We start from the raw sequence: 9,551 nt of genomic DNA on the forward strand, positions 1-9,551 counted from the left end.
AGCAAACAATAAATGGCTTTATTTATATCTACCTGACAGTTATTTTGAGTTCAATACTGAATCCAATAATGGTTTTGAAAGTGTCTTAGAAACTGGAAAACACTGTAAACACAGACTAGGGCTTCTCTAAACCTTTTAATCCCTGAAGGGGAATTCTCCTGCAGTGCTAGCAAGATTTTAGGAAAATTCTAGCACCTCATTCAGTTGTCACTCAAGGAGAAAACACCTGGAGCTAGTTGGAAGATTGCACTTTGAAATTTTCCTCTCTGGCAAGGGATAGTCAGGAGACTTACAAGGTTCATGAACCCATATAATTCCTAACTAATGTTAATCAGGATGAAAATAAGATGTAGGCTCCAGGTCTGGCTAGCAGGAAGGAAAATTCACCTTCTGATAGGCCTCTCTCTCTCTCTCTCTCTCTCTCTCTCTCTCTCTCTCTCTCTCTCTCTCGATTTATTTATTTATTTATTTATTAACCATACAATGTACTGCTGGCAAGGAAGGCACCAGATCTCATTATAGATGGCTGTGAGTCACCATGTGTTTTCTGGGAATTGAACTCAGGACCTCTGGAAGAGCAGCCAGTTCTCTTACCCTCTGAGCCATCTCTCCAGACCCCTGATAGGTCTCTTAATAGGAATGTTTTGGGCATGTATGTGTCCGGTTTATGCAAGAGTGTAAACAGAGTCTACTGGTTTGTTCCTGGCCACCCAGACCCAAATAATCACACAGAAATTATATAAATTACAATGCTGTTTGTCCTATTAGCTCAGGCTTTTTATTAACTAGCTCTTATATCTTAAATTAACCCATTTCTATTAATCTGTGTATTTCCACGAGGCTGTGGCCTACTGGTAAGGTTCCAGCATGATGTCCTTCTCCTTCAGCAGCTACATGGTGTCTCTCTGACTCCACTTACTCTCCCTCTCTCCCTTCTTCTTCTTCTTCTTCTTCTTCTTCTTCTTCTTCTTCTTCTTCTTCTTCTTCTTCTTCTTCTTCTTCTTCTTCTTCTTCCCCTCCCCCCTCTCTCTCTCTCTCTCTCTCTCTCTCTCTCTCTCTCTCTCTCTCTCTTTGGATTTTCCATCTGGCTTTACCTGCTAAGCCATTGGTCAGTAACCAATAAAAGCAACACATATACAGAAGGACATCCCACATCACAGGAGTAGACTAGAATGGGTTTTCCTTTAATTTTTAGGCAGATAATAGGAACCCTGTTTGAGCATGGATGAATGAATAGAAATATACATTTTTGTGTGTTGTGGAATCAAATGACTGACAAGACATTGATATATGAGTACAGCAAAATATCATTAGGAATCATTTTATTGCTTGTTTGTTTTATACCAGAGGTGTTTATTTTGACCCTAGGTCTTTAGGCTATTGGTTACGTAAGCAGTGTCAGGTATGGGTTTCTTTTCATGAAGTGGGCCTTAAGTCAAATCAGACATTGGTTGTCTACTTCCACATCTGTGCCACCATTGCCCTAGCATTTTTTTTCAGGCAGGACAGATTGTAGGTCAAAGGTTTTGTTGCTGTGTTTGTGTCTTTGAGATTGCTTTCCTGTACCAAAGACACTAGAACATAGGATTAAAGGCTCCATATAGGCAATAGCTTGACTTCTTCATATTCAATGAGTTGTCTGGATGTTGTTCAATGGGGTCCCATTGCCATTTTGTAGGGAGGAGCCCTTTATCTTATCATCAGCCTAGGTTATTTGGGAATTTCCATGGGACTCCCTTGACCAACAACTCATTTGAATACAACGTAGACCCATTACTAGAAGCCTTTCCTATCAACAAGAGATGGTCAGTTGAGACTCCAAATCCCCCATTACTAGGATTCCTCATTAGAAACAGCTTTGTAGATTCCAGGAAGTTTTCACTGCACTGTTTCCAGAACAACCCACAATGGCCCTTCCCCAGACATCTCTGCCTACACTCTCTCCTTCCACCTCCCCCCCTCCCCCTACTGCTCTCATTTCCTTGTCCTCCCATTCCACCCATAAAATCTATTTCTTTCTCCAGAAAAATCCATGCATCCCCTGCTAGACCCCCTCCTATCATCAAGTTAATGGTCTAATATACACTTATAAGTGAATGCATGCCATATTTATCTTTCTGGGTCTGGGTTACCTCACTCAGGATGATTTTTTCTAGTTCCAACTATTTGCTTGTAAATGTCATGATTCCAGTTTTTAATAGCTGTGTAATACTGCATTGTGTAAATGTACCACATTTTCTCTATCAAGTCTTTCATCGAGGTATATTTAGGCTGTTTCCAGTTTCTGGATTTTAAAAAGAAGCTTCAAAGAACATGGTTGATCAAGTGTCCTTGAGGAAGAATACAGCATCATTTGGATACAGCATCCTGCCCAAAATAGTATAGCTTGATCTTGAAGTATATTAGTTCCCAACTTATTGAGGAACCACCACCATATTGATTTCCATAGTAGCTGTACAAGTTTTCATTCCTGCCAGCAATGGAGGAGTGTCCCCCTTGCTCCACTTGCCAGCATGAGCTGTCACTTGTGTTATTGAACCTATTAGACTCTCTGACAGGTATAAAATGAAATCTCAAAGTATTTTTAGCTTTGCATTTCCCTGGAGGCTAAGGATGTTGAACATATCTTTAAGTGTTTCTCAGCCATTTGAGTTTTCTTTACTGAGAATTCTCTTTTTTATGTTTATACTCCATTTAAAACTCTTTTTTTTTTTTTGCACATTTTATTTGCTCTATTGAGAACTCTGTTCAGATACATAGAACACACTTAGTGGAGTACATTGTCTTCTTGATTCATTTTTATTAATTAAATTTATTCATTTATTTTACATCCCAACCATTGTTTCTCCTCTGTCTTCTCCTCCCACTCACTTTCCCCCACCTACCCTTCCCCATGCCCCTTAATCTACTCCTCCTCGGTTTCTGTTCAGAAAATGATAGGCCTCCCATGGGTATCAACAAAGTGTGGCATATCAAGTTGAGGCAGGACTAAGCTTCTTCCCTTGTATTAAGGCTGGGCAAGGCAACCTAGTATAAGGAATAGGTTGTCCTAATACTACAAAGCATTAGTGATAGCACCTGCTCCCACTGCTAGGAGTCCTACAAGTAGACCAAGCTACAAAACTAACACATATATACAAAAGACTTAGGTTGGTCCCATGCAGGCTCCCTGGCTGTTGGTCCAGACTGTGTGAGCTCCTATGAGGCCAGGTTAGTTGTTTCTGTGGGTTCCCTTGTGATGATGCCCTTGACACCCTGGCTCCCACAACCTTTCTTTCCTCTCCTCAGCATGATTCCCTGAGCTTGACCCAATGATTGGCTGTGAGTAGCTGCATCTGTGTCCACCAGTTACTGGATGAAAGTTCTCCGATGATAATTGGGGTAGTCACCAGTCTATACTGAGTATGGCAGAACATTGTTATCATTGGGTTGACATTTTTCCCCTAATTGTGTTTAGGTCTCTGGGCCATTCAGCCTCTGGGTCCTGGCACTCCAAGAAGTGTCAGGGGTAGGCTTACTCTTATGGTATGGGTCTGAGGTTGGACCAGTCATTGGTTGTCTACTCCCACAATCTCCATGTCACCCTGACCCTCACACTTCCTTTGACATTTTGATATCTGGTTTCTTGAGTCCTTTATATATTTTGGATATTAGCCCTGTATCAGATATGGTGTTGGTAAAATTTTTTTCCTATTCTGTAGGCTGCCACTTTGTCTGACTATGTCCTTTGTCTTACGGAAGCTTTTCAGTTTCATGAGGTCCCATTTATTAATTTTTTGTTCTTAGAGCCTATGCTATTGATGTTCTGTTCAGAAAGTCATTTCCTATGCCAATGGGTTCAAGGCAATTCCCCATTTTCTCTACCATCAATTTCAAAGTGCCTGGTTTTATGTTGAGGTCTTTGATCCACTTGGACTTGAGTTTTGTGCAGGATGGTGGATATGAATCTATTTGCCTTCTTCTACATGTTGACATCCAGTTTGCCAGCACTGTTTGTTCAAGATGCTGTCTTTTTTCCCAATGTGTATTTCTGGATTCTTCATAAAAAATCAGGTTGCCACATGTGTGTGGATTTATGTCTGAGTCTTCAATTAAATTTCATTGCTGAGCATGTTTGTTTTTATGCAAATACCATGTGGTTTTTATTAGTATATCTCTGTAGCACAACTGGAAATCAGGCATGGTGAGACCTCAGTAATTCCTTTATTGTTCAGGATTATTTTGGCTATCCTGAGTTTTTTGTTTTTCCATATGAGATTGAGACATATCTGTTGTTTTATATTTGGCACAGTGGCTTTAGCTTAATCTACTGCTAATTCAGCCAACTATTGCAACTCCACAATTATGGGCTTGCTTCTCTAAGTGGCCAGGCTGCTCAGGCTGCAGACTGATGGAAATTCTGTTCCCACAGGCACTGGCTCTGCTGCTGCCACTAATGGTAACTTTAACTAAATCTCTATTGTTCTATTTATAAATAAAGCATGAGGTTCAAAGGCTGGGGTGAAAACTGCCAGCTCAGGGAGGTTGAGTAGAACCTAGCTAATCTGCTCTCCTTACTGGTGTCTCCCAAAGAGTCCATCCTTCCACTGTGCCAAAACAGAAAAGGCCTTGCCACTCAAAACCCTTCCCTATTCTCCTGGTGCACATCTTTATCTGTTTCAGATGCCCTCTGATGCTTTATGGTTACTTTCTGATAACTAGTTGCTAACTCAGCCTCCTGACCCAGTTTAGCTTTATTTAATTAACACAAATACAAACTTGGGGTTCACAGTGTACTCAAACACCCCCCCCCAAGAATTGTCCTTTCAATGTCTGTAAAGAATTGTGTTGGGATTTTGATGGGAATTGTATTGAATTTAGATTGTTTTTGGTAGGATGGCCACATTTTCTATTTAATTTTATTGGTCCGTGATCATGGGAAATATTTTCTATCTTCTGATATCTTCTGTATTCAAAGTCTTAAAGTTTTCATCATACAAGTCTTTTACTTGCTTATTCAGAGTTGCTCCATGATATCTTAAACTATCTGAGGCATTTGGGAAAGGTATTGTTTCCCTAATGTCTTTTCAGTACCTTTATCATTTGTACATAGGAGGAATGCCAAGTTTTTTAGTTAATCTTGTATTCAGCATCTTTGCTGAATGTGTTTATCAGCTGTAGGAGTTCCCTGATGGATATTTAAGGGTTGCTTATGGATAGTTTGATATCATCTGCAAATAAAACAATACTTTGACTTTTGTATTTTGTATCCCCTAGATCACCTTCAGTTATCTTATTGCTCTAGCAAGAACTTCAAGTGGTATGTTGAATACATATGAAAAGAGTGGAAAGCTTTCTCTTGTTTCAGATTTTAGTGGAATTGCTTTGCATTTCTCTCAGTTTATTTTGATATTGCCTATAGCTGTTCTTAAAATTGCCTTCTTATGTTTAGGTATGTCCCTTGTATCCCTAATCTCTCCAGAACATTTATCATGAAGGAGTGTTAGGTTTGTCAAATACCTTTTTTGCATCTTTTGAGATTATCATACTTTTTTCTTTCATTTTGTTTATCTGATGGGCTACATTTACCATTTTCATATGTTGAACCATCCCTGTATCTCTGGGTGAATCCTACTTGGTCATGGTGGATGATCATTTTGATGTGTTCCTGCATTTGGAATTTAAGTATTTTATTGAGTATGTTTGCATCTATGTTCATAAAGGAAATTGTTCTTTGTTGAGTCTTTATGTGGTTTGGTATCAGGGTAACTGTGTCCTTATAAAATGAATTTGGCAATGTTCCTTCTGTTTTCTGGAGTAATTTGAGGAGTATTAGTGCTAAGTTTTCTTTGAAAGTAGAGTAGAATTCTGTGCTAATGCTATCTCACCCTTTTTTTATAGGAAAACTTTTCATGACTACTTCTATTTCACTAGGGGTTATAGGTCTAATTAATTGTTTATCTGGTCTTGGTTTAACTTTAATAGTTGTACCTATAGAGAAAAGTATCGATTTTAGATTTTTCAACTTGGTGGAGTACAGTTTTCTAGAGTATGTCCTTTTTAATTCTCTGGATTTCCTTAGTGTCTGTTATATTCCCCTTTTTGTTTCTGATTTGCTAATTTGGATATTCTCTCTCCATCTTTTAATTAGTTTCATTTTCAGATCTCAAACATTCATTTTTGCCTCCTTCAACTGGTGGATTTCTTTAAGAGATTCATTCAATTATTTTGTTTGTGGTTTCCTTAAGGGATTTATTATTTTCCTGTTTAAGGACCACTATCATCTTTATAAAGGCTGTTTTTTTTTTTTTTTTGTACTTCAGCTATGTTGGAATATTCAGAGCCTGATGTAGTAGGATAGCTGGGCTGTAGTGGAGACATATTGCCCCAACTATTATTATGTTTTTATGATGTCATCTAGGCATCTGGGTTTGGGGTGATTATGGTTCTAGGTGCTGATTTTGGATTTGTTTGTTTGTTTGTTTGTTTGGTGGGTTTTTTCCCTTGGCTTCTATTTTCTCTGTGAAATTTTGCAGAATGTGATGGTTACGGTTTTCCTGCCCTGCCCATCTTGTGTGCTCACAAGTAATGCCTGGGGTGTTGGAGACTGGGATACTGGGATGAGCTGAGGGAAGGAAGGTTAGAGGAGAAGGTCTTTATGATCCACTGGTGTGGGCCAGTGCGGAAAGGGAGACCACACGTTTCCTGCTACAGAGATGGGAATGAGGCTAGGGGGAGATTGGATCTCAGGAACAGTAGGAAAGGTCTGGGTCTTCCTTCACACTGTCTATTGCCCAGGGAGGAATGGCCCTTAGGTTTGCAGGGGATGCCTTCTGCGGTTTGGGTCTGGGACAAAGCAACAAGTGGGAGGAGGAAGGTTAAAAGGGGAAAGTCTGCTGGAGGGAAGACTGCCATGGGTTTTCTGCTACAGAGCTAGAGATGAAATGGATGTTGGAACTGAGAAGACAGGAGAGAGAAGAAAAGGTCTGTGGGTAACCTGCCTCATTTTTGGCAGGTGTGGCCTGTGGGTTAGCAGAGAGTACCTGTTGGGTTTATGGTCTGGGAAAAAGCAATGGATTGGTGGAGGGAGGTTAGAAAGGGAAGAGCAATGGATTCCACAGGAGATAGGAATGGGAGTGGGGTGCAGGGAACAATGTCACAGGTATTTTATTTTGCTGCGGAATTGGGGATGAGCCTGTGGATTGGATCTGGGGGAGCAGTGGCTGTCTAATTTTCTTTAACAGGTAAACAGAACTTTTAGCTTTTACTGTGCCTGATGCTTATAGTTTTCTGGAATCAATAACATCATCTTTGTTATTTCTTGGGTACTTTCTTTCCCCTTTGTCCAGTTCAATATATCTAGAATTGCATATGCCAGTAAGTCTGGCTGTGACTTATATAACAAGGTTTTATTATCCTGATAATTTCCAGGTTCTGGATATTATATATAACTGACTGGTATGGGTCATAGAAATGTCCAGAATTTCTACTATAATAACTATTTTTTTTCTAAAATTGGAGAAGGTGACTATGATGTAAGCTAAGATTAAGTTCTAATTTGGGAGGAGGAACTTTAAGTCTATAAAGACATGTGGATCTAAAATGTGAGTAATCTCACTGCCATCCAAACTGAGGGACTTTCCTTTCGGAAGACATTGCCCATGCCTATAAACTCTAGGAAGAGGCAGCTGCAAGAGATTGTACCCTGTGTCAGGTGATATGTTCAGACTATGGAATGTAGCAGCATTCCTGGAGCCCTGGAACTGGAGGCAAAACAAAACTTCGGAGGGAGAAAGGGCTATGGCAGACATCCCAGTTAATGAAATATGTACTTCTCCATGCTTTTTGGGTGAGACACTGCAGATATGCAGGTCCGCACATGAATTTCTTAGAGGTATAACAGCTTGTAAGAAAGAAGGGAGGAACGTTCTTCCTCAATGGATGGTAAAAGACCAGGATTTATTCATCCCTGCACCTGGATGCCTAATCGTTTAACTTTTCACACATCACCTACATTTTTATATGTTCCGTGTAGTTCACAGTATATTCACACTTCATTCAGTTGGGTTTCAACACTGCTGCGTTGTCCAGACTCATGCTGTTCATTTTATAGATAAGGAAACATTGGTTAACATATTTGCTTATGGCAACCTAAGTCTGAAGTGGCACAGATGCAATTTTTACTTCCATCTATTATTTTACTTACTAACATAATTTTTCTTCCATTGAGTTTTCTATTCAATCACTTACTTAACTGTTTCTCCAGATATTTCGATATGTAATCGACAAATAAAATACATATATACTGGGCCTGCATATTGTAAAATTTTGTTATGTTCTTTAAGCTTAGGCCCTGTTATATCCAGTTCAAGGTTCTTTCTGTAAAGTCACCACTGTTGTCCTCTCTCATTGTGAGCCATAACAAACAACCATGTTTGGGGTGTTGTCTATGGACCTTTAAAATACTGAAAATGTATGTCTGTAAAACATTGGGTTTTTACAATTGTGATTCACACTTAAACCCTCAGGACAGAAGAATAATAAACTATTTCACTAAAATATTTAGGTCAAGTGACAGTAGTAATAATTAAACACTTGTAAAAGCATTAAGCTGTATTTCAGATTACTATGAGTGCTAAGGTTCATTCTTTTAGGAAAAGAGCTTCTGCTGAACAACTGTAGGTCATTGAGGACAGGAGGCAGAGCAGTGGGGGAATGTTGAAGGCCTGTCAGGGCAGGGTGCTCAGTCCCCTGAGGATCAATGAATAGGTCCTAATATGGGAGAGTCTTCTGTTTTGTGTTGATTTTATTGGTTAAATAAAGAAACTGCCTTGGTCCTTTAATAGGACAGATAATTAGGAAGGCAGAGTAGACAGAAGAGAATGCTGGGGAAAGAAGCCGAGACAGGCAGTCGCCATGATTCTCCCACCTGACACAGATGCAGGTTAAGATCTTTCCTGGTAAGCCACACCTCGTGGTGCTACACAGATTAATAAATATGGGTTAAAGCAAGATGTGAAAATTAGCCAATAAGAAGCTAGAACTAATGGACCAGGTAGTGTTTAAAAGAATACAGTTTGTGTGTAATTATTTCCGGGTATAAAGCTAGCTGTGCAGGGAGCTGGGCGGGACACAGCCCACTGCTCCACACTATAAGGTCCATCTTTCTAATGATGGCTTGTTTTATTTGCAGTAATGTTTTTGATCTTGAGATGCTGAAGGATTCCAATGCAGGTACCAAAAGGATGGAGGAAGGTTACAAATATTTCTTCACTGTCTGGCCATAGTTTGTCCATCACTGGTGCTAGAGAAAACACTTTTCTACCCTAGAGAGGCTACTGAGAGATAGATATGGAACTCAAGGCCTTGTGAGTTGACCATTTCCCAAGTGACATTTGTCTCTGAGAGACTCTTGATTGGAGAATGACATTGGGAATGCCTCATGGATAGAAGAGGTTGACTTATAAAACTTTGGACTTTATGTTGAGCTCTATTCTAGATTCTTACCTACTGGATCTTGTATCTCTTTTTTATTTTTTTAATTTATATATTTATTTATTAAAGATTTCTGT

The sequence above is a fragment of the Alexandromys fortis genome, unplaced genomic scaffold (assembly GCF_014885135.2).
Source record: "Alexandromys fortis isolate MF-2015 unplaced genomic scaffold, M_Fortis_MF-2015_v1.1 scaffold_275, whole genome shotgun sequence".
NCBI classification, from domain to species: Eukaryota; Metazoa; Chordata; class Mammalia; order Rodentia; family Cricetidae; genus Alexandromys; species Alexandromys fortis.